Source organism: Chiroxiphia lanceolata, chromosome 5 (genome assembly GCF_009829145.1).
Source record: "Chiroxiphia lanceolata isolate bChiLan1 chromosome 5, bChiLan1.pri, whole genome shotgun sequence".
Classification (NCBI taxonomy): domain Eukaryota; kingdom Metazoa; phylum Chordata; class Aves; order Passeriformes; family Pipridae; genus Chiroxiphia; species Chiroxiphia lanceolata.
In genome coordinates, this window is record NC_045641.1 from 46765939 (window position 1) to 46792763 (window position 26825).

At 37.0% G+C, this 26825-nt stretch overlaps 1 long non-coding RNA gene across 2 annotated transcripts in view; it reads left to right on the forward strand.

The window, feature by feature from the left end:
- LOC116787753 overlaps positions 1 to 26825 on the forward strand; it is a 136941-nt gene that overhangs the window by 53933 nt on the left and 56183 nt on the right. For both annotated transcript variants that reach the window (XR_004357437.1, XR_004357438.1), the window contains exon 2: positions 25548 to 25608. This is a non-coding gene — a long non-coding RNA (uncharacterized LOC116787753). The remainder of the gene's footprint in view (positions 1 to 25547; positions 25609 to 26825) is intronic.

Sequence of the window (26825 nt, forward strand, 5' to 3'; positions counted from 1 at the left end):
TACTTTTGTACAACAATGAAAAAAAGAAGTGCTTAATCTTCTATACCTGTCTGGTCATGAAGAAATAAATTATCAGTTGAAGAAGCAGATAATTTTGCAGTGCTTCAAATAAGTTCAGCTTTGCTGCATCAGTTACAATATGCCTGAAGGATTTGTCTTATATTAATCACAATGTGCATGCACAGGTGTGGTGCTGTAAAAATCCCAGCATTGCCACTCACAGAATGCCCAAGAGAATTGAAGAATTTAAGATTACATTTGTACAAATTTAAATTACAGAATGGGGGAGGGGAAAAGTGTTGGGTTGTTTGTTTGTTTGTTTGTTTGTTTGTTTTTTAATGTCTAGCCAGAGAGAATCACAATAAGCGGGTGGTACATTGTACTGCTGGATGAACAATGAAAGTAAATTAGTTGCTTCAGTTGATAGAAAAGAAATACTGGCCCTATCAGCTTAAATAAAGGTGACATGTTATTTGTGAAATAATGCAAATACCAAAATGGGGTTTAACCCCAAAGTTTGTGTGTATATATGTATGTACATTTTGTGTGTGCTTCATATTATAGATTTTTATAACATTTAATCTTGTAGACTAAAATAATGGGTAAATTTATTAGAAAGCAGAACTCATTACAGGGAGAGATTTATTATTTGCTTTGTGTCAGAATAGATCTTGCTCAGATGTGCCGACTGATGGGACAATGTAATTTGTTCATCCTCTTAACAGTAGGTAAAAGGAAAACAGTGAGACAAAGATATTTTGTATGGTAAACATTTTTCCCTTTTACAACCCAAGCATAAGAGAAAAATTTTAGAAGATATCCTATTTTTTAAAGGGTAAACCAAAATAAATCAGTAGATTTGTTAGATCCAAATTAAATAGTAAGACACAAATGGTCTATTAAAAAACCTTCTGCCGCTATTGTTAACACTGAGATGATGCATATTTTTATATGTTAATGTTTTAAATTTTTTTTCAATACATCGTCATCTAGTGGTGGTGTTTCTGAAAACTGACAGCCAGTTGCCAGTTACAATCTGTCTTATGCCTATTTCAGGAGGCTGTTAGCTTTTTAATCTTTAAATTTGTCCCTTAGGCGGTATAATCTAGACCCTTGTTCCAGCTAATGTAGATACACAGCTTAATAACATGTTTCACAGTGTAAGTATACAGGCACAAGGCGCTCAGACTTTCTATGCTTTCTCAAAACCTAAAATAGTATACTTTGAGTAATTCACTACACATAATAATAAACTGTATGCACTAGGCATAGAATTCTTATTTAGCCTACTGTGTCATAGCAGACACAAAGATGAGTACTCTTGAATACTCTTAAAACAGTTTTGCAAAAACTTGTAATAAATTTTCCATTATTTTTTTTCCTTGGAATCATTCTTGTCTTTGTAGGAGGCTCTCAAGATATTTTTTCTTTGAACTTCTAGTAATGTGATATTTTACTTTTACCCCATACTGGTCTTCTGAGCATCCTTTAAGAAGATTTCTGAGATCCAAAGTGAAGTCCCAAGTTCAAATTAATTAAAATATCTCATTATTTGAATCTGATTCATGTACTGTAGAGGTTTTTTGGGTGGCTTTAATGAATAAAGTTTGAATTAAAATGAAAAAACTTAATGATTTTCTTATTTCCTGCTAATATTTCCCCACATTCCCTTACAAAACATTAATGCAGTCTAGGAAATAAGTCATAGAGCATAATATCACAAGAGTTTCTAAATATTTACCCACTATGCTATATTTTAAAATGGATGTCTTATACAATTCTGGCAACATTCAGGTTGCTGTGGGAGAATCTTATTTCTCCTTCCTTCTGTGCAGTTTTGCTGCACGCTTTTGCACTCTCCAAAGCCTAAGCACAGAGGCAAAAGCCATTTACAAAAAATGCATTGATTTTGATAATTTAAAATTTGGCCTGTTGTTTCTCCTGTGCCTTCATTTTTTTATTTTACTTTTTTTAACCTCTTTTGATGAACAATAAATAAAAGTAAATTAGAAGTTTGATGTGTTTTGCTCTCTCATTATAAAGACTATATTCCTGATATGGTTTGAAGCTGGCTCCCTGCCAAGTCTCCAAACCTTACCACCATAAGCCCCCCCCCCCCCCAAAAAAAACCTCAGGGAGAAGAGGGAGAGGAAAAAAAAACCAACCAACTAAGAAAACCCGAAACGAGAGAGAGAGACAGCTAAAGTGATATATATAAATATATTTACACTTATGTTACAATTGAAATATATACACAATTTAAAAATATATAGAATTTCACAAGGGAAGGGGAAGGGGGAAGGGAAAGGGAACAAAACCAAAATAATATATATATATATATATATATATATATATATATATATATATATATCCCAATCAGTAGCCCGAGATCTAGTAACTAAGAGTTAGCAAAGAAAATATCCCACCACTCTCCTTGGGACAACCGAGAGTCGCTCCGGTACGATCGCCGGCAACCTCCGCCTCCCAAGGTCGACAAGGCCCTACCAGGCCTCGCTCCCCAACACGGCAGACTCAACAGCAGGGAACCTGCACCTCCAAGCCGCCGGAAGGAAAAAGAGCGAAGGCCTCTCCTCCTTTCTTCTTATAATCTGGCTTACGTAAAAATCGTAGGGAATACTGGGTAAATCTGGACCCTTCCTTGGTTACAAACTGGTCACCAAGGAAGGCCTAGCCCAAACCACCACAATTCCCTATCTTTTTGTGAGTCAGCAGAGGGGTGAATTGTAGAACACGTGGTAAGTATCAAGCTTCTGAAAGTCTTGCTGTAAAAATTTCCATTTTTTGTTTGTAGCAGATTGACAATTGAAATCTCGAGGAGTTAGAGCAGAGCAGAAAATCAGGAAAGGAGTGAAAGGCTAGATATAAAAATATGTTAACATTCCAAGTGTGACAAAACAATGAATAGAATCATTACAGAAAATTTAAAATAGTAAGAAAGTCACTTTAAAATTATGGCATGACATTTTTAGTCCAGTAAAATGTTATGGTGTGGGTTTAACAGCTTGATCTTCGAATGAAGGCTTAGGTCTAGAGCAAAGGAGTAGAAATCTCCATCAGTGTGCATTTATAGGGAAATCTCTCTGCTTCATGTAACTAATTGGAATTAAATATCCTTGTATGGGGTTTCTAAAAGTATGTAGAGTGATATTCCCTTTGTTTCAGCCCTGAATAATCAGTTTTCTTCCTCTATAGAATTATTGTTCTTACTTCAAATATGGAATCATGATTTAGTTGTGAAAGAATTAACTGGCTGGTTTTTACTGCTGCTGAGTTAAGCTGGGTATTTTTTTTCCTACTACTTATATCTGAGAGCTAGTGTACGGGAAAAATGAAAATAATATTTATTCAAAATGAGCCTTACATTCTTAAAGGCTTGGAGGTTGGCACTGCGACATTGCACATGGCAGCAAACCAGCATCTGTATTGCCAAAATCTGCAACACAATGCCTCTAACAGTTTTCTTTTTCCTCTGGAACAGACAGGCTCCAAAGGCCTGTGTTGACAGGTAATGAGATCTAATAAGCAAGGGGAAAAGAGGGAGGTGGGAATGAAAGAGTAAAGGAATATCCATATTCATTATTTAATCAAATAAAATTCTCTTGGAGGATTTTGGGCATACTCAATCTTTGCTTCAAAAGCTTCTCTGTGATAGCTGTAAACAAATTACCTTAAGAATAACTTCTTAATCAGGGAAGAGTAGAGCTGTTCTCTACTTGATCTCTCCCTTTGGGTGGTCCCAGTCAGAGAGCAGCAGCCTTCCTTCTGATGGCTTGGCTTCAGAGAAGCTATATGATATTATGCTGACAGCTGTAGACCTCTTTTTGTTAGGGATAACAAACATCCTGTGCTGAGGACAGCATCAGGCCCAGCTTGCAGTATGCCCAATTAGAGGAGCTAAAATCTCATTTGTTTCACCATGGGAGTCTCTGAAAGCACACCGTTTTGGCCTCATTACAGTATTTTTAACTTTACAAAAACAATTTCATTACGGAAATTAAAGAAGCTCATTTAGTCTTAGTATTTATGCTGAACTTAATAAATTCCACAAGTATATCAGCTGCCCTAGTGTGCAGGCTTTTTGTTCTTCATCTCAGTAAAAATTTGTTTTAAGACCTATTTGCAGAGACTGTTTCATAAAGGAATGTGTCATTTAAATATGCCGTTTATTTATTATTAAAATTAACGCATTTCTGGACTCCATTTTAGGTCATTTTCTTTTGTTGAACATCTGAGCATTGACCGGTATTTGCTGTGCTGACACCCATGTAAAAGGGACAGTCAAATCTGCAGTTTTCTTCCAGGTACTTAAGATACTCTTACATTTGTTATGTTCTAAAATACAATTTCTCTTATACGAATATTAAAATCTTTCATGGATCAATACAAATGAGCAGTGCTTTCCTAGGATTTCACTAAAAGGTAAGAATTTTGGTTGAAAGTTGTGCAGGAAAACCCTGCCAAGGATTCTGAACTAGTTACAGATATATCTTCTGTATCTACATTGAGAAACTGTTTATGCTTTTCTAAAATGGGAAGAAGGAAAGAGGACAACTACTTTCCCATATTGTGTTATAGGAAGAGAAGTGAAATAGAAATGCTGACAAAAATCTATGTTGTCTAAAGGTGTTTACTGAAGAGGAAGGAGAGAGGCAACAGAGACCATTTAGTCAGTCCAGAGTTTAAGTATTTGCAAACAATAGTGAAGAATGAATAACCAAAATAGAAAAATATGCAAATTTGCTAATTTGCTCCTGAGTATGTTATGTAAAGAATTTGGTCTGTCATAAAGTAGGGCGCCTAGAAGGACTGGTGTCATGCTGAGTTTTTAAGTTTTCATAATATTTAACTACCCTTCTGAGTTTTGAGGCTTCCCAATGGAAAAAGAAGAACTAAGTGGTTACAATAGTCTTATAGTATGCTTTACTTTCATTAAAGCAGTGGTAGCGTAGGACATGATCCACAGAAAGATCCAACAAATCCAAGGTCTTGGGATCAAATACTCTACATAAGATTGCTTTATTTTAACATTTCACAATTTTAACTTGAGTCAAAAGTATAGGCAGAGTAGTTAGTGGAGAGGAGGATACATATGTATGCTAAGTATCGTGGGTATGCAAACATGCTCAGTGTATATGTGTGGAGAGCTGATCAAGCAATATTGCCAGACATACCAGTAGGGAGTTGTGGGAGAGGCAAATGTGAAATCTTATTGCACGTGTGAGCTGTGCCATATGTACCATCCCTGGATGGTACAATCCCTGAAGGTATTCAAAAGGCATGTGGATGTGGCACTTGGGGATATGGTTTAGTGGTAAACATGGTGGTCCTAGTTAAATGGTTGGACTCAATATTGAAGGTTTTTTCCAGCCTTAATGATTCTATATTTATTGTCTGAGCACATTTTGATCAAAGTAATATGAGCCTCCTGAAAATAATGATAAAATGCATCTTAACAAAATAGTCTTAGGTATGCAATTTGGAAATAATGCAGGTTTAAATGTGTGAGTAGTGTAGAGTCTCCATCAGTTTTTCTCAGTTTTTCACCCAAGTCAATCTCAAACTATTTAGTGTTTTCTACCTTTTTCTGACTAGGGTGTGAGAGTGAAATGTACCTTTTGGGATGGAGAGGTATCTGGAAGAGTTTTTAATATAATTTTACTCGCAACACTCTGCTGTACTCTACTGTGTAAGTCACTGAAGAGCTGTCAGATGAGAATCTCTTTTAGTCTCTAGCAATGCAGGCTAGGTATTGGATGCCTTGAAGAGCAAGTGAAATAGCTGTTTATCCCATTAACTGTATGTGAAATGCTTTAGCCTTCTTGAAATGTTTCTTAAAGATGAAATAAATCAATAAAAGGAGACTGCTATAACTGTGCAGTTACTATATAGTTCTGAAAACAAACTAAATTGATTGTAAGCATCTGTTTTTATGTATTTTTCTCCCTTGGAATATGTCCCAATGGCTTGTTCTTTGTTAGAATGATCTGATTTACTTAATAAGCTATAAATATGTTGAGCTCAAGTCAACAAAGGTGTTTTCAGTATACATAGCATTATAAATAAATCAAACTTTTTTTCTTATGTCTCTCAGGACCTGCAGTAGAAGAAAGGTAATCAGTATCAGTGGTGCACCTGAGGCTTTTCTGGTCTCAGGTGCCAAATTCTTCTTTCTTGCTGCTGGTGCTGGCACTGTCACCACTGCTCCATTTTTTCTTGCCCTTATAGACAGGAGTTGGAAGGAAATAGCAGTGAATGAGGCAGAGGCAACCTCGTTCCACTACTCTTCATCTTTCCTCTACTGTCACTGGAGCTACCCCATTAGCTTCCTCAAATTCCCTGCCTGAAGATTTATTTAGACTGGTGAGAGGTGCCTGCATCCAGCTTAAATAGCCGAGTCATTTTTCAGAGAAGTAGCTGTCTAGCTTGCTTTAGAAGTGGGTGGTGTTTCATGGCAATAATAATTTGTTTCTCCTGTAGCTTGCTTTTCCAGTGAAGCTACAGAATTTTCCATAGTCAGAATGTGAGCTGTCTTTGTTTGTTTGTTTGTTTAACCAAGGTGAAGTGATGCAAAAGGCTGTGAGAACATTCTGTTTCCCTTAAAATGATTGCACTTCAGTTCTTCAAAGGTGGTTTTTTTCCTTCCTGAAACCCTGAATCCTTATATTATTGAGAGCTCAAGGGGTGATTTCATAATTTTTCTCCATTTTTTTGTCTCTTAGCAATGTGATATGAAGTAGAGTCTGGAATCTTTAAATAAGTGAGCATAAATAAAACTGTTAAAATGGAAGATTGGTGCAAATGGTTAACCTGCATTTGGCATGCAGCAGGTATTCTCTTAAATTACAGGTGCACAGTATCAGTCTCTCTTTGATTCTTTAGAGACATTCAAAACTTGGCTGAACATGGCCCTGAGTGACCTGAGCAGCACAGAATTTGGCCTGGCTTTGAGTGAGGATGAACTCCATGGGTCTGTGCTATGATTCAAAGTCTACTAGGGAAGGACTAGCAGATCCTGGACATCTAGTCCCAGAGAATAGTTTTACTGGAAGCATAATTATTCACCAAAACTTGCTTTAAACAGCTGTGTGAAGCAGGGCCACAAATAAGCACTGACCTGAAACTGATTCTGTGAACTCCTCATGGCTGTAAGCTGGCACTGCCACCAAAAGCACAGCAGTGTGCTATTCCTTTTTCTCTCCACTCTCTCACACCCTCCTCCCCCCCGCTACCCTTCCTCATTTCTTTCTCCTGCTCTTTTGCTTTTCTCTGCAGACAGCCCATATCCCTACTTGGTTAATGCACCCACCCTACTTGGTTAATGCACCCACCGCTGTGTAGCTTCATTGTGAACAGAACGAGGGACTGATCTAGCTGAAAAATCTATTTTAATGGACTGAGTTTTAGTTGGATTTTCTTATTTTTAATTCTGAGAAAACTTGTAAAAATGTGTGAGAGCATGGATGTCTTGGAAACAATCATCACCATGGCTAGGCTTTGCGAACAAAGATTTGGGGAGGGCTCTATCCACATTTGTTACAAACACGCTGGTGGCTAAAAAGGCCAATACGAGATAGGCACGACCGGTTGCAAAAGGCACAGCAGAAAGACTCCTTAGGTGGTATATTCTGCAAGGCACGATTCTTTCTGCGTTGTCTTTTCTCCTCTAGAGTGATCCTGTGTGCTTTCTCAAAAGCATCAGCAGCGTTATAGATGGTGTGTCTCCAGACCTCCCGATTGGAGGCCACTTCTGTGTGGGCAACAAGGGCGGCATCATCAGCATAAAGCAGCTCCTGGACAAGATGGTTTAAGGTCTTAGTGTGGGCCTTCAGTCGCCTTAGGTTGAAAAGGCTTCCATCAGTACGGTATTGAATGTAGATACCGTCCTGATCATCGAGGTCTGCCGTGGCCCTTTGGAGCATCATGCTGAAAAAGAGTGTGAATAGGGTTGGTGCGAGAACACAGCCTTGTTTCACACCATTAGTTATTAGAAAGGGCTCAGGAAGTGCATTGCCATATCTGACTGATCCTCATGGAGTGAGATGATCATTTTAAGGAACTTGGGGGGACAACCTAAGCATTCCAAAATCTGCCATAGACCTTTCCTGCTCACAGTATCGAAAGCCTTGGTGAGATCAACAAAGATTACATAGAGACCTTTGTTCTGTTCCCTACACTTCTCTTGCAGTTGTCTGAGAACAAATACCATGTCTGTGGTACTCCTGTTGGCTCTGAAACCACATTGGCTTTCAGGTGGAACTCCTTCTGCTATAGTGGAAACAAACTGGTCTGGGAAATTTGTAATATTTTGGGTTTTTTACTATATGTATAATAAAATAAGTTATACAAGGTGAATGGTAGTCTTGGAGATCTTCATTTATTCATACAAATCTAAAGAAGAGAATGAGATTCCTGTTGAGCCTGAATAATGGCAGTCTTCAGTCATTTGGTGTCTTCTGAGACTTACTTTTTTTCAGTATTTCAAATGTCATTTTGTGTGTTACAAAATATCAGGACTCCATCTTGCATAAATGGCATAAAAATGTAGTTTCCCTGCCTTTCTTTCAAAGCCAATTAAAGTGTAAAGCTGAAATAATACAATGTGGTTAAATTATAGATCAAGCAATTGTGCAGATGTATCACTGAACCATAATCAGTCCATTTTATGCTATTATAAACTACTGAAATGTTTACTTCCTTTATAAATCAAGCAAATCTTGTTTTTATTGCAGAGAGTGGGAGGTGAGGTAATAGTGGAGTGGGAGGATAATTTAGAATAGAGGTACCTGCAACATGCAGATACAATGCTCCAGAGTATTAGGATATGTTATGTTCCTTTTGAGAAGTTGTTTGTAATGATTGTTAATAGCATCCCATAAGAGGAAGCAGACTGTAAGTATGCTCAAACCCAATGAAAGTTGAGATATAAAGTTCAGGATCATTTATATCAGATGAGAATCTTAATAGGAGGGCAATCAACAATTTTGTCAGGAGCTCAGTCCATAATCCTTCAATTTATTGAAATTGCGAGTGGTCTGACCTGACTATTTTGTAGAAGAACTGTATATTTGGTAGTTATCAGAAACTGAAAGGGCGATAATGTAGAAAAAATGTGGGAAAGAAGATAGTAATTCTAACTGGTAATGAGGCCATGTGTTACAGCCAGAATTTCTTTTCCAGCTGACATATAACAAAATGAAGAAAAATGGAAAGTAAACATTTAACTTCTATCTAATTTTTCCTTCTAGTTAGGCTGTCCTATTGTGATTTGACAGAGTTGCCATCCTTTAACTCAACTGTTTATTCAGTAAACAAGAGGCTCTACCACTGCCACTGCTTCTTTTGCATCAGTTATTTCATCCTCAGGAAAGAAAACTGCCTACTTGGAACAGATTCCTTAGATTGGAACCGATTCGTATATGCATTTGATCTGATACTGTAAATAACTACGCTTCACAGGGACATGCAATCTATTTTTCTAGAGCAGAACAAGCTGCTGTTTTGGGTTGAAGAGTTATCAGTTGAGGAAGGCTTTGAAAATTTAAAAGGACATATTTTGGCAAGAGAGAACAAATGAAAATAACAGAGCTATGTCCTGTGAAAAAACCCCCAAAACTATTTGCAGAAAGTTTTTCATAGGAAATCTGGTAGGAAATCTACCTATCAAAACAAATGCTGTCTTTTAACAAGTGGCTTCAAGACTCATTTTTGTTTTTAAAATTGTTGCTTTTTATGCTTCTGGTTACACTAAGGTAAAAAGGTTAGCAGTGTTGCAGCAAAGTTTGTGGGGTTTCTGGGCTGAAATGTTGACATTGAAATTGGTGTGAAATTTATCGAGACTGTGTGTGTGTACATATGTGATAGCTGATGGCAACATCAATGAATGAAGGAGTATAAAAACTTGATTTTTAAGGAATTTTGGTGTTATTTCATCAAATAGCTTTGAAGAATATTGGAAAAGGTGACAGAATAAAATGCTGCTTTGCCAGCCAGGCTTCCAGTTAAAGAAATCTGTCAAAAATGTGATGTTAGACATAATGAGCAATGTGATAGCATTTAGATATGGTAAATTTAGTGGCTTCTTAAAACAAAAGCCTTTCCTCAGAGCAGGTGTGTCTATGAACATATGACTTTGGAAATGAATGGGAAAATGTTTACCTGCTGTAATCTACTTAGTAAAAATAGTAGCAACCCTTCTGCTTCATCTGATCTTTTGCTGTGTTACAGCTCTCCTTACCCTCCCCTCTCCACCCATGCAAGTTCAGGATCACCTCAATGTCTGTTCTCTAGTTGGAGTTGTAGGAAACTGTTTCTGTTGTGGATCTGCATTTAATAATTGGGCTGCTTATGCCAGCTTAATCAACACTTTTCTCCTCATCATAACTATCTTCCTTGGTTATTATGTAGCCAGCTTCGTATTATTCTGCCTTGAAGCAGTTAACATATTCAAAACCACTAGGTATCTAACAGGTTTCCCACACTTATCCCATGTGTATACAAAAGAGAAAGTAACTTCGGAAAAATAAGTGCTTTCCAAGCAGTGAAGTACTAGATTGCACTGTCATGTATATCATCAAATTAAAACAATTTTACTATCTGAGTCTTTGATTAGGACACTCAAAAATATGTATATTTCTTGGGATATGCAAGTTTCATATGATATGGACTCTCAGCTGTGATCCAGTGGGCTGTTAGTTGAAAGGACATCCACCAAGAAATGGAAATGTCTTTTGTACAAGACATGGAAATGTCTTGTAAGTGGAAATAAACAGGTTCAATAGAAACTTTGACCCAAATGGATCATTAGTTGCAGCCTACAGATTCTTTTTCAAATCATTAACTGCATCTCATGTTGTCTTGCAAAGAAAGAAATGGAGGCTACAGCTTAATGAATCTTTGTTTAAAATAGACCTGACAGCCAAGCTTCTTACAATTGGCCAATTTATGAGTTAGAAAATGGTTTAATTTAATTCAACCACTAGGGCTTTGTAAATGAGCATATATGTATATATGTGCTACGTGCAGTAGAAAAATTGTCAGATGTGTTATATACTTCATTTACTGTAAACTCCCAGCTGTCCTGCCTGTATTTTGCCCATTAATCTGTCATGGACTTTACCACTTAGACACGTTTCTAAAAAACCCAAATAATTATCTTATTTTCTCTATAAAAATTAACTTGTCATATGAATAATTTTTTTTTTTTTTTTTAACAACCAAGGATGAATTTTCATTAGTCTGTGTATTGTATTGTGTTGCTGTGCATGCACAGCCAGACAAACACAAGTATGCTGTTACTCCCACTCGTTGTCAAATCTAGGATAATATTTTGTTCTGAGTGCATGATGGATTTCTGGTTTGTATCTTTTGGTCTACCTGGTTTTAAAAATGAAAGATTTGTGCTATGTGTATATAGCAATACACAGAAGTGCATGCCTGCTATAAATCAGTGTTTGATTTTTTATATAAAATTTAACATAATAGATTTGCCTCATCAATTAAACAGGCAGAATTAAGCCATCATTATAAGTGGCTATTTTTTTCCTCCCAAATAAATGCTGATACAAATTTGTAACCCCATATGTTTTCCTGACTTTCTTGGGACTTTTTAAAAAGTAAAATCCTTGGAAAAGTCTACCATATTTATTTTTTCACCCTAAAAACACAGGTGACATTAACATTATCAAAGGACGAATTAGGAAAAATAGGACTTTTCTTGTTATTTAAGTCACTGTATAGATTTACAGGATGGCAAAGCACACTTGCGCTGGGCAGCGCGGGAGCGGGGGGGACGGGGAGGTTCCCGAAAATGATCGGGCGGGGGCCACGCCTCGGGAGTCCTTTGTCCGGAGGACTGGGTTTTCCACTGACGGAAAAAGAGGGAGCTGCTTTTCGTGTTTTTTGGGGTTTTTTTTGTTTGTTTGTTTGTTTTGTTTTGTGGGGTTTTTTTGGTTTTGTTTTTGTTTTTGTTGTTGTTTTTTTGTTTTTTTTTTGGTCGCCTCCTTTTCTGTTTTCCTGAGGGGAAGTTTTTCCCCACCGGACACCTCGTGGAGGATGACTGAGAGAGAGAGCGACCGACCCATCTCGGAGCGAGGTATTCTGCCCTCGAGGCGTGAGGCTGCATTATCAGAGCTGCCTGACCCGGGACTGCCTGTGGGAAAAAGGACTCTTTCATTGTTGGCTGCGAAGCCACCGGCCGCTCAGGTGGCTGCGAGCAGCTCTTGAGCTGCCGGGGACAGCTTTTGTCTTCAGCCCTTCTCCTCCCTCCCCCCACCTGGGGAATTGGGACTTTGTTTTGTTTCTTTTGAAAATTTTGATTGCACCATTTGTTGTTTATTCAGATTTTGTTAATGAAGAGCTGTTCTTTTCCACACTTTTCTCTTGAAGCTACCTAATTTCAAAGTTGTAATCTTGTTAAACTGAGACATGGGGTCTTGGGGAAGAAGGTGGGAACTAGACCAGACAGGGATGTGAATCCTGTTGCTGTCCTACCCTCTGTGTTTGGATTGGCAGCATGGTATGGAGCTCTTGTCAGGCCTCTGGGTGTTGCTGGTGCTGAAGTTGCTGTAGGACAACAAGGTAGCTTAGGTTCCAAGGTTCCATGTGGCTACATCCACCCTTTTTTCCATAAGTTGGAGTATGAGCAGACAATAGGACAGCCCTGGTAGTGCAGGTGTCAGCTTTTGCTGGGAGCTTCTACAGGCAGCTGGGTGCAAGCCATGATCTGCACAGAATAGGAATTACAAACAAATTTTCTTTGGTATACTGTTACCTTTCTCTTTCCTCTTTTTAGTCAAGGAACTTGGCTCAGAGAAAGCAAACTCTTTCACCCTGATGTGACATGAGAATGTCTGTACTAGGGGGGTCAGAATAGCTGTGAGGTTTATGCTGTATCCCATCTGCAGGAGAGGCCAATAGCAGATGCTTAGATAGAAAAAATCAGCAGAAAAAACTTACTGTGCATTCCATTTTTTTTATCCTTCCTTTCCCCAGTAATTTGATAGGTTTCACATATTTTACAGATGGATATCTTCAGAATGGTGTTCTCTTCAGAAGAGAAGGAAGGTGGCAGTGGAGGCTCTTATTTATCTATTTTATATTTTATATTTAACTTCCTCAAATGCTACCCTGATAATTGAGTCATCAGTTCTTTGAGGCAGAGTTTTCCATAATTTAATCTTATTTTGCAGTTGTAGTTTGATTAATATACTAACTACAATAAAGGTGAGAGCAAGAAACTTTAAATGTGTATGTTTTGTTAGTTAATTTTCCCATTGAAGAGTTAGATCTTTTTCTCCTCCAGTCTTTTTTAGAACTGCCTATTTAAATTTAAATAAGGTGTTATTGCTGGTTGTTCAGTTGTGTAATTCTAACTCACATTTATTTGATACTTTTTCTATGATACTGCCCATGCTCCCACATGATTATTAAACATGTGATTTAAAATTGTAGAGAATTATTGGACAACGACTGATGACTGTTAGAATGGAAGTTTTGCATATTACCATTATTTTATATTTAAGCTTGAACTGACAGCAATGTAAGCCAGAAATATTTTGACATTTGATTGTCTTTTTCATGTTTTGGCTGATTGAAATGGTCGTTTACTTTGAATGGCATTTCTGTGGAAGTCTATGGTATAGTAACTCTAGAAGTACTAATCAATCTGGCAATTTTAAGAGTTCTTTTAGGCATCTCTGGGTGGAATTTGAGTCACTTTGATGATGAGGGGAAGAGCAGAGGAATAGTTGCACCATCAACTTCATTGTTTCTTTGTGGCTATAGAAGATAAACCAGTCAGTGATTACCTTGAATGAACGGCTACCTTTCATATTAAAAGCCTCACCATCTCCTTTTTGGTTCTAAAATGTTAACTCACATAGTGATTTGTTTCTAAGTCTGCAAGAAAAGAATGATTTGGCAGTATGGGGAGATGACTCAGGTGTGCATAAGCCCACACAGGGGACAAAAAAGGTGGCCAGGGTTCTGGCATGACAGATGGGATGGAAGACTGGATGAACTTAGTATGAAGCAGAAGGAGGAGGAAATGGGGGATGGGGATTTTGAACCCTCCTCAGTATGGTGAGGGAAAAGCGATGGCATGTGCAGCTGAGAGAATGAAGGTTACTCAGTGGTCTTTGGGTAGAAGAGAGAGGGTGTGTCCTGCAGAGGCCAAGAAAGCAGAGAAATCCTTGGGCATGTAAAATGTCATCATCCAGTTTTATTTTAAACAAGGAGCATGATATAACAAAGGCTGGTAGAAGATAGCAGATTTCAAACTGTAATACTTCTCAAAAACAATTTATCAGCTTTTGAGACTTTCAGATGGTTGAAGTAAATGAGTTTGGGCCACTTCTTAAAAGCATGGATCTGGAAGTCTCTTACTTGTTGTGTAAAAACAGATGATGCTGCTGAGATACAGCAGTGGCAGTGACGGTGAGTAGACACTGCTGCTGAACTGCTCATTATTTGTCCTTTTTTTCCCAAAAGACTTGTCAAGAAGACTAGAAGATTTTTGTGCAAATGGATGTAAGTTAGTTTGTTCCAATTCTTCCCTTACGATTTGACGACATTGCTCAAGTCCAAAATGTTTTGTAGTCCTGTTTTAAGCTGGACATTTTTTACCTGTTTCAGCTTTTAAAGAAGTCTTATGACTCTGCCTGATATTTGAGGCCCACAGAGTTCGTGAACCACAGTGTTTGTCTGTGAGGAAACAGGTATTTTGACTTTTTGTTCTGTGTTAGAGCTTTATAGTTATATTTTATTATAAAGTACGGGTTTGCATTTTCTCCCATCTGAAAACTGTCTGAAGCCAGACAGTTACTTTTTATTGATTTCCTATACCTTTAGGTGGTCCCCACAGATTTCTATTTTTCTACTTTTTTTTTTTTCTTTTTAGAAGCTGCATTAGCCTGTACAGGATGCAATGAATGTATGGCAAGTGTAATGAGTATAGAAATATTTGATACTTTTGGTGTTAAAATTGTGTCAGTGAAATTTTAAAGACTTGGCAAACTTTGCAGAAATGTGTGCAGGCTCTTCCAAAGCATTATTATGTAACCTAAAATTTGTGTGTAGAACATCTTTTTACTTGAAAGTTAAAAAGAATAATTGAAGCTTGCAGAAAGGAGTCAGGAAAACAGTGTAACTCTAGATGCTTCTGGTGGCTGTGTGTATGGGATTGTTTTTAATGATCTGTAGGTTGCAAATAGTTGGAAAATTTTCTCTTTTACTTCACTGAAAAGAACAGCTTGCAGCAACGGACACATTTTACAGTTGCATCAAGTGTGCAATTACTAAGCAAGGATGAGAAGCCTGACAGTTTCACTTCTTAGCAAAGCTGACCTCTGGAGGATTTTGTTAAAGGAATTTCACTTTTTTAACAACTGAACTGAAAAAAAATCTTGTATCGAACAGAGCCAGCTAATTGTATTGCTAACCACATTCCTGCAAATCTTCAGGAATTTCTTGAAGAAATCAATGTAGTTTAAGTTTCTATGCAGTGTTATTTGATAGTATTAGTATGGTTCCCTTTGTTCTAAATGCAATGTGAATTATCACACTACTCTCTCTCTTCATTTATGGGTGCAGTCCTCTTTCTTAGCTGGATGTAGTTATGACATATGTATTAACCAGAACAGTTCCATGGCTCCTCAGTCTCTACAGATTCATAAACAAATGTCATGGCACAAGGAAAGCTGCATCTGTCAGGAGTGTAGAGCTCTTGTGGAAACCCAAAATGTCTTTTCCTTTATTTTATATAACCCCCTTCTTTCTGTAATATCCTAATGTATTTTAAAATACCGGAAATTGTGTACAGTATATCAAACCTTAACACAAAGTGTGGTGGACTACTTTTGCCATGCTTTTTTCATTAATATAGATACTGTGACAGGATAAAGGAAGTGCATTACATTAGGAATAGAGTTTCTATCTAAAAACCAAAACAGCCCTCTCCTTTACCCTCCAACCAAACAAACACCCTGCTGAAAAACAAACAAAAAACCTCACTAAAATCTAAAACATTGAAAAAATGCTTAGTTCAATGCTGTATTTGGAGTGTTTTTATTGGTCAAAATTAGTAATTTTTAGTAATTATATATTCTCAAGATAATTTATTTTTTTACTGGAAAATGTAAATATGAACATTACTGGATAGACACAAACAATAAGAGTCACAAAGAGGCTGACATGTTTTCTAGAATAGAATCAAAAGAGATTTTCAATAAAATATGAAAGTTAGTTTTACTTAGAGTATCTTTTTAATTATTGAAATATCCTTTTCAGTTACTGAAAAGAGTGAAATTCTGTAAATGAGTACTGCCTATTTCTGTCATACACATGGCACCTTTCTTCTTACCTAGGAAGTCCGCAAGCTTTCTATTTATATTCTATGGTGTATATAATATAGATTATTTTTATACATACATATACAATATATTTTCCTGGATGTTGAGAAGTGGTATCTAAACACAAGTATGTGGAGAAAGGCCTTTGTCTGAATGTTGTCCATACTTTTTGTAAGTCTGATGCAGATAGTTAAGTTATAGTTCACAACCAGTGAGTGTTATTTCCAGATCCTTTTATTCCCCCTACCCCATGTGTTGGGGCAGGGGTAAAAAAAGACTGAGATAGGCTCTTCTCGGTGGTGCCCAGTGACAGGACAAGGGGCAACGAGTACAAATTCAAATACAGGATATTCAATTTAAATGTAAGAAGTTTTACTACTGTGAGAGTGGTCAAAGACTTCCAGATTGGTCTGCCCAGAAACCCTATGACATCTCCATCTTTGGAGAGATTTAAAACCCAACTGGACACATCCATGGTCAACATGTTGTAGTTGGCCCTGCTTTGAGCAGGGGGTTGGACTAGGTGACCTGCCAGCATCCCTTCCAACTTCAGATATTCTGTGTACCATTTTCATTTTATTTCAAACAACATTTTGGTTGCATTTCCTCTCTTGATTCCCATGTTTCTACACTGTCTTTTCAGACAGACTCAAGAGAAATTTCAATGCATACCGAAAAGCTTTGTTGTTGAGGGGCTTAACACTGCTTATTTCATATAGAGTAGTTAAAAGTTGCCATTAATTGAGAAGTATAGTGTAGCAGCAAAATACATATAGGGATTTAACTGCAAGTTTTGGAAGCTTGGGAGTCATAACTAACTATTCAGCCGTCAATTTTATATGTTATGCTACAAGCATGGCTAAGCTTTCATGTTAACATTTTGTACAGATCATATTTTTTCTCTATAAAGGGTTTGCTGAATTGTTTTCAATCTGCCAGCTGGCAATAGAATTTATAAGGCTGGACTATTTGCTCGGCTAAAGAGTGTATTCACATTGACAGGGTCTAAACTCCTTTCCAGAGAGTCTGTAGTTTAGCCATCCTTAAGGACAGTACAACTACACTGTTCAGTGTATCCATTATCAAAAAATGATGGCACCTCATTAATTTTTGGCATGGGGAAAGAGAGACTCATTATTATTAGGATAATAAGCTGTACCAAACTGATGCAATTGATGTTAAGTATTGTGCAAAAAGAAACTGCTGCTTAAATAGTAGGATTCATTAGTGTTTATTGTAAAGGGTTGGTGTATTCTCTGGGCAATGCTGTATCATCTGAAAATATTTAAAATAGAGTCTATTATGATCATAGCGAAGCCTCAAAAAGTTAGGAGGACTTTGAAATGATAAGAGCTTACTAGGTAAAATACCTCACTGAATCAGAACTGAAGTAACAAGTGTTAGGTCAGTTTTTTACATACATCAGATATTTGAGGGAGATAAATGTAATGTGGTGAATATACATATAGAATATGTATACCTTCTGCTTTGTATTGCGCTTCGAAGGGATGTGAGGATAAGGCCTGTAAAGTTCCTATCCTTAGCCTTATTATCACATCTATTGCATTTTTACAGGGGAGAAATTGTATGGCTGGGTTTTGCATCCTCAAATTCCCATCTTGATACCCTGCTCTGTGGCATACACATATTATAAATATTTTGCTTTGGCCTTTTACACTTCCTTACTCTGTATCTTAGTTTGTGTTCAGTCCTTATAAAGTTTTAAAATTTGAAATGCTGAATACCTTTTGAGTATTTGACAGTGACAAAAGCTGATAAATCTGCTTCTGTTGGCATTTTGCATTGAAATGGAACAACTCGCTGCAGAATTATAGAGAGCAGATTAGATATACTTCAGGTTAGATTCTGGATTTAGCTTGTTTAGTTATGGACAGTGATACACATGTGAAAGAAAAGACTACAACTGCTGGGGTAGAGCATACATCCATCTTTCTGTGGCAGAGCTCTTAACCTTCATATGCCAGTTTATCCTGAAGCAGATGGCTTTCTCTTTCAGGTCTTTGGCAGAGGGAAAGCCATTGGTAAGCTTGTGGTGGTTTTACAGTTCTGGACAGTTATTCTGTGCAAGAGCATAGGCTGTGTAAGGGCAGTATGGAACACAGTTCTGTAGAAAAAGACCTGGTCATTGTGTTGGAAAGGCTGAACACAAGTCAGCAGTGCATCTGTGTCATGAAAATAAGCCACATTTTGCGTCGTAATAAGAAGGATGTGGAAAAAAGGTAGAAATTATTAATTTTTTGTTTTAGTTTGATTTGGTTTTTTCTTTTTTTTTTTTCCTTTTTACATCTTTTGTTGCCATTTGTGAGTTTGCAGCTGAATTACCATGTGCAACTTTGGGCTCATGAAAGATGGGGCACAAGAAAGATGTCTGTAGAGAGTCCAGTGTGGGGTCACCAAGATGAGTGCTGGAGAAATGATACATGAGGAGGGACTAAAGTCTCTGGGTTATTCAGTCTGGAGAAAAGAAGGTTTGTGTGTGATCTTAGTGGTATCTTCAGTTATCTAATGGGAGATTGTAGATATGACCTCTCTTAGGATTGTGCAGTCAATGAGCGAGAAGCAACAGCACAAGTTACAAGACAAATCTGGTTAGATATTAGAAGAGAATAATTTTTCACATATGGTAATGATTAAGTACTAGGAAAAGTGCCCATCAAGGGCATATCCATCAGTGGAAATGCCAAAAGCTTTAACTGAATATTGTTCATCCCTAATGACGTGATTTAACTTTGAAATCAGATTCAGCAACAAATTTGAAGGAGGACTTGGGGCCAAATGACATTCCAGTCTAAATTATTTTGCAATTCCACCAACCATCTAGGCCACCAACATCAGGGATTGTTCTTATGGAATTAACCAAGAAACATTTCACTATCCCAGACATTGTCACACATTCTGGATACATTTCAAGCTCCTTCCTGTCAGTGGCTGCTGGGGTATTAACAGATAGGCTGCATGTTCTCACTACAGTAAATAAGAAGCAAAATATTTTTGGTTGTGATTCAGTGCTTCTTGTCCTTTATTCAATGTATAGCATTTCAGACTTAATATTTATCATTGGGAGGTAAATTTGTAAACTGCAAAATTTCTATAAAAGTTATGTATAGAATATTGTATGCCAGACGCTTTTCAGTTTTAGTGACATAGGAGTGAATTCATCTTATTTCTTGCTATGGGAAGCCCTTCTTTTGGCTCATCACGTACAGCTCATGCTCTTCATTTTGGCATTTCCTTACCTGTCTTCTTCCAAAACATGAAAGATATATGGATATGCACAGGAAACATTAATTGGTTGATTCCTTGATAGTCACCTTTAGCTTAGTTCAGTGACTTTCCCGTTCTTTTTAGGGACACTACTTTTTCCTCTTCTTTGGATTGATTCTGTTGTATCTGCTTTCAGATCAATTGCAGATAGCAGAGAAGAATCAATTGCTGTTATAATTTATACAGGAATAAATGTTAATCAATTCTTTTAGTATCCCAGTGCTAATCAGAGAGACAAACCCTCACAGTAATCCAATGTATGAAAGTAGGTTTGAACTTTCTGGGCTAAATCAATTTAGAATGACTTTTTAAAAATAAACAGTGGTATTTCTCCTTTCTCTGCTCCTGTCCTTCTTTCAGGGTGGAAAAAAAAAAATATATATATTCCCAGCTGCCTTGATTAATTTTTCTTAATTTTCCTTTTTTTTTCCTTCTGGGAAAGCTGATAGTGGTCTGTGGATTCATACATGAGGATGTCTGTGAGTTCCTACAAAGTTTGCAGAATTGGTTTAATGGAGGAAAGCAACCTGTGCTTATTGGGAAAGACCTAATGTGTGCCCTCAGTAATGGAGATAAGTGCATACAGTATTATCCCAGTTCTTGGAAAAATCAGGAACCTGATATGTGACATCAGACATTTGCTACCTTTATGCACATCCCTGTTTTTCTGCCTTGTCCTTACTTTGTACAGAATCAGTGGGAGTTTGAAATCTTTGCTATAACATGAGAAATTTTATTTTGAAGAGTTTAAAGGCTGCCGCATTTGGAGGCATTTCTAGTAAAAACTGAGAAGTGGGCTCATGAGCCTTTGTCTCTCCTGCCTCAACCTCAACAATGGCACAAGTACCAGTAGATGTTTGAATGGGGCAGGGCTATTGAGGCAGTTGAAGGAGAATCGTGAGGGTAATATGGGGGCAGGTGGGCAGACCTTAGTCAGTGGAGCTGGTGGGGCTGTGCGTTCTGTAACAGAGACATTAATAGTTTCTGGGGTCTGAAATTGACTGTAAAAGTGGGAATGTGCCTGGGAAAGACAGAGAGGAATCATTTTCCTTTCTAAATGCACCAAAGGTAGAGGATGTGGCTGAGCTGTCAATTGACTTTTAACAGCTGAAAATGCTTAATTTATCAAACTGTTGGAATGTGGACAGCTTCTCTGGTTTACCTGTGCTGTTAACCCTTCAGTGCTCGGCTTCTCCTCCTTCTCATGTCTCTCATAAATTTTCTTTCACCATCTAATTGCAGCCTCTTTTAGCTCCTACACTGCTCACTCTCTCCCTGCCCTGCACATTCTCTCATGGTTGTCTGTGACTTGGTGCCTGTAGCACGGACCCTGTTAAGCCACGAGACAAGATACGACTTAGAAAGCTGTTGGGTTGACTAGGTTTTTTTTTTTATAAATTATTTTTTTAATTTGCACACCTCTGCTTCTTTCACTTGTTCTTTTTTGCCACAGAAAAAGTCTGCAAGGTCTTAAAAAAACTGCTAGGTTTTTGGTTTATGTCTGCCCAAGAGAAGTGTGGCTCAGGTCGTCAAGTGCTCTCCTAAAGCCAGTGGCGAATAGATATTAAAAAAGCACATGAATTAAAATGAAGGCGCTAAAGACAGTGTTGACTGTGGGCTCAAAAGGTTTGTGAAGTTTCTGTAGAATCTTGTAAAATTATGTACTGCAAGTAAGGAATAAAATCTAACGATATAGTTAAAAAACCCTGCATCCTAAGCTAAAGTATTTAAATGTGTGAATAGGCAGATGTAGCTGGAAATTCTGTTTATTCTGTGAACATAAATCCATTGTTTCAGTACTCCACCATCTGTCTTTCGCTTTGATGTTCTTGTCTGTTTCAGTTAAAATTATCATGGAGCAGTGAGAGCTGGCAGGTCCCAAGAGATGGGGAGCCAAGGGTGACCTTCACCCATGGAGCACAGTCCCAAGGGTCCTGACAAAAATCAGCAACCATACTTAGTACTGATGTTTTCTAAAGCTAATTATTGCCAGTGTTTTAGAGAGTTGATTTAAACTGGTATGATATAGGGGCAGTTCAGAGGGGTAGGCCAATTCCACTTTTTCCTTTTGACAGCTACATGCAGCCATTTCTCATCAGGACCTGGTCAGCCACTGGCCTCAACAGGCATTTTAAAAAATTGTTTTGCACACTTAAGGTTTCCACATTTTCTCCTATTTGTCATGTTAATTTTCCCCCTCCTGGAAGTCCGATTATTTACATGAACAGAAGTGACTTTGGTATTAATGATGCCATTATATACTACACTGAGTCCATTAATAAATTAATAATGCTATGTCTTGTTTGTTTATAAATGAGGCTCACTGAAGGCTATTTCAAATGAAAAATACCACTGATTGCCTGTAATTTAATCTAGTGAGTTTTTATGCATGTGAGGCAAAGTCAATTAGTCAACTGAGAGAATTCTAACTCCCAGCTAGATTTCGAGTTTAATGCAAATAATTTAGTTAGAAATAGCAACCTGAAAAAATATGGAAAAAAATATTAGCAAAGTTCTTTTGTTTCCAAAGCCCCTTTTAATAGTTATTTCTGTTTTGGAACATGGCCATCTTTATGCCTTCTTCATAGTTTGTTTTTTTGTATGTAGTCCAAAATTTGAAGTTTATTTGGATTTTGTTGACCTGTTCTAGCACCAAAATCTAGAATTTTCCTGTAATACAGTATGAAATGCCATTAGGCAGCACAATTTGTCAACAAAAGCGTGTAAACTGCAAAGTTGTTCAAGCCTTTATTTTCTTCTTTCTTTGTCAGCTTTTTGCATTGTTGATTGATTTGCTGTAGTGCTGCTGTCAGTAGTTTACCAATAGTCTGGTAGAATCTCATGACTGGCGTTTTGCCTTTTTAAAAACCATCTCATTGCTGCAGTAAAGAATTTGAACCTCTAAATCAGCTATCATAGCTGTTAGACTTCTTTTATTATTATTATTAATGTGCTTTTGGGAAAGGAATATTGAACAATAACTAGGAGCAAGTAAAGTACTGGAATAAGCTTGAAAAGGTCAGTCTCTAGGCAAGAGGCTTTTCGTATGTTATCTCTATTTAATTTCTATGTTCTAATACAGTAACATGCATGCATTTATATTTTAAATGGAAATTAAAATGCTGCTATAGATCACACTCTTTAAAAAAAATCAGTAATTATTAGCAATCCACACCTCAGCAGCATGGGTAATATTCAGTTTCATTCTTAACCACTGTATTTTAATGTTTTTACATGTTTTTTGTTAAAAGTGGTGACAAATATTGTGAATATTTTTCCACATAATTATAGACAAATATTGATGATTAAGAAAAATGTGATACTTGTGTTCTATAAATTTGGTTTTAAAAATGTAAAATAAATGCAATTTTATTTTATGCCTAAAGGACTTTAGGTAGAGAAAGTAATGACAAATTTTGAGGCAAACTTTGGAAAAGTTCATGACATATGCTCAGGAAATACTTCTGGAGGAAAACCCATTTAAGCACTGTGTGATACTGTGGGATATCAAATGTTTTGACAGTAATTTTTAATCTCTTGCAGGTAGGTGTATTGTTATGCTCAAGGACCAGGAAAGCTAATACAAATCTGTAGGTGTATTAAGTGATCATGTAAGATTTCTCTCTTTAAGTCCTGAGTAGTAATAAAATAATGAGCTGGCTTTGATATAAAATAATTTGTTGGTTTATTGCTCTATTTGTCTAACGGGAATTCTTTAATATGTTGTTCTACTGCTAAATTGTATGCTAGAAGATCAGACAACATAAGATACTTTGAAGTTTTTCATTACTCAATCTTAAAGGTAGATTTTCCTTTTAGTATCAATCTGCATATGCATGTTATGTGTGTCTGAGATACTAGTGCTAGTATACTTTTAAGATACTTTAGAGGCTGCACGTTCCTCATGCATTCAACTCTGAAGGTCACTGCTGCTCTCTGTATATATGTGAAATAATAAAATATAAAAGATGCATCTGGTTTAAGATTTTAAAGTCTAATTATCCCATAAAGGAATCTGTAGTTAAGTGGATTTTGTGAAATTATGGAAAGGGAAAAAGGTTGCAGACAGGAAGCTCTATGAGCTGAGAAGGTGGCAGTGAAAAGTCATTCTTCAACTGAATGTTTTTTGTCAGGATTCTTAGATTTTTGTCAATGTTTAAAAATGAAAGATTATCCCAGAGAGCATATTTAACTATGTGAAGCAGAAGGCAAGGAACATAATAAAGAAATATTTAATAAAGAAATATTTTAAAACCCCCAACAATATTAATTATAAAAACGTAGACTCCTTTCCTTTTCTGTCCCTGTGTGTCTAAGTTGCATGCATCTATTTACATTATACAGGTGACAGCTAGTATCACTTCTTGTCAGAAAATGGCAGCAAATATTGTTTATTAGCACTGCTTAGAGTTGAATAAATGCTTTCTACTAGATTGTGACAATTAGAAAATATCATAGGTTTACCAAACTGAAGATAAAGCCAGTCTTTGTTAACCATTTAACAATAAATTTGAATACAGGCATATTAACTATTATTTAGAGGTAGTGCATGTTCTACATCTAATTTATAAATCATACATAGATTCTAATGAGATTTCAGAAGAGCCATTCCTTTTTATTAAACTCTGTACTCTTTAGTATCATTTTCCCAAAAAAGTCAGAGAAGTTTTCTCTGCCAAAACTTTTAATTCAGCAGTTTTTCTTTCCCAGCATCTAGCAGCATCACCTTGGGGCATCTGGGATGACTGTGTAAATTGAAACAGTAAGTCTAGAGGAAGTGATTTTTCTTTAGCAGACTAACCAAGGAAGGTGCAGGAAAAAAAATCTCTTGAATGGGTAACATTTTAGGAAGTCACTTTTATTTTAAAAACTGAAGGCCATATTTAGTCTTCATTAATGTCAGTGTGATCAAACCTAAACATGAGTGAATTTCATATAATGTATATTTTATGGAATATGTAAGGTTATCTCTCATTTGAAAATTTTCTATTGTCATGAATTTTGGGGAGTAATATTGCTTAGAGGTGTTGTGTGGGAATGATTCATGTTATTGCAAGTGATGGAATGGGTTTTACTTGCATGTTTGTCAGCAAATTGAAATGGCTGGTAAGGGATGCAATAGTTTGGCCTTTTAAAATTTACCACTATTCTGTCCAGAAACTTTAAAAGTCTTCCAGTCCATTTAGCTGGGAAATGGCAATCTTTATTATTCAGTGATATTAAAGATACCCCTTACAGACACAGATCAGAAGACTTGAGAGCATGTGGCAGCTGGGACATGCATGTTTAGAAAAGCTGAGATAAGCAAATGTTTTTGTTTACACAGTGTAGCACTGCCACTAGACCTGGTTTTTGTTTTGGTTTTGGTTGTTGGTTTGTTTTTTGGTTTGTTTTTTTTTTTAGGGAGGCTCCTTGTCTCTGGGATATTTGTAGTTCAGAATCATCTATGAATTTGGATCCATGAACAAGAAATACAATGATACCCATTTAATTCCTTAAGAAGATTGAATCAGTAGTTTTGACCAACACATACACTGATGTTTAGTGATTAAAAAAAAACCCCAAACATCAAAACAACACCTCCCCCCCCCAAAAAAAACCCCCAACCAAACAAAAAAGACTCCAAAACCCCACACAACAAAACCAAAAACTAATCAAGCTGTTTTGGCTTCAAAATGGCCATCTACGCATTCCTGTTTGGTGTCTCTCTGGGGTGTTTGCTGTTTCTTTTTCTACAAGGCTGTTTACAAGTGAGGTGAGAGAAACTGCATGTGTGGCAAGAGTTTCCTTTTCCAGTCTTTCTTACTTCTAGCATAAGCCCCACTAGTACTGAGACTGTGAGGTGGATTTTAGCTGTCTGCTAATGATGATGTTTATATGTTTGTTTGTTTTTAGTGTTTTGCTTCTTCATTGAGATACCACTGGAGATGGCCCAAGCACTGGAGCCTCAAGTCTTGTAAGTAGCTTCTTACTTTGTGATCTAAGCAGGTTGTATTTAGCTTGTGAGTGGGACCATATGAAGCTCTGCTTGTGTTGTTTTCCCCAATGTGGTCCTGTTTGAATTGAATTAGAAAGGAGCCTTCCCCACAAAGGGAAGAACTAGTCTGATTATTTAGTAAAAATAAAGGTGTTGAATCTCTTCCATATGCATTGCAGATGTCTACTGCATACGAACTCTAGGACACTTCAGGTTTTCAAAAGTGAATTACAAACATATCTTTGAGGTTGAAGATATTTATATGTCTTTTTTATAATGCACCTGTTTTCTGTACCTTGGCATCATAATTGTTCCTGCATTCCTCATCATGCATTCGTCCTTCCTTCACCAGTAAAGAATTTCACACCGTGTCTAGTCAAATGTCAGGAGGTGATGCGCCACTGAAAATGTGTCACGGAGATCTTTTACTAAAGGTCTACTGAAAAATGCCTGGAACAGCTGCAGGGAAAGAAGTAGTTTTGTTCTCATTCTCACTGTTTTTCTTGACTCAGAAAAATTTGGTTTGGAGTTTTGATGAGTTCAGAGAAATTCTGCCAAAACCCAGAAATGGCATGTAAAGCCACAAAAAATAATGGTTCCCCCTTTACTGAAATATGCTCTTGATATGAGAAGAATTTGAAGACAGTTACTTATGGGCCAGCAGGGGATGGCAGTGGGGTCAGCCCAGAGCCCTAGTCATCAGGCAAATTCATGGTAACAGGTGTGGGCCAAGAAAGAGTCACTTTTTGTGTGTCATCTTCTGGTCAACTGAAATGTCAGATCTCCTTCTAAACAGAGCCCTCCCCTTCCCTTTCCAGATTGGCTTTGTATGAGCATTTAAAAGCAGCTCTAAAACTTGCCTATCTTGTTGCTCAGAAGCTCAACCATGTGTTTAAATACCCAATTTTAAACACCTGCCTTTAAAATACAACATGTAAAATCAAGTTCGTGTGAAAGTTGTAAATAACGTTTGGGACAAGACCAGAATAATCCTTTCCTAGGTGTTGATTCTGGAAGGCATAAAGAGTGCATGCCTACAGCAGGTTATGAGGGCAGAAAACTCACAAACCATGTTATCCCTTAGAAATTTACCAATGGACAAGTTTTCCAGGCTCTTAGAAAATGAAACAAAAGCTATCTCTAATAAAAGTAAGAGCTTACCATTTTTCCTAATTGGCTTTTCAGTTTAATTTACA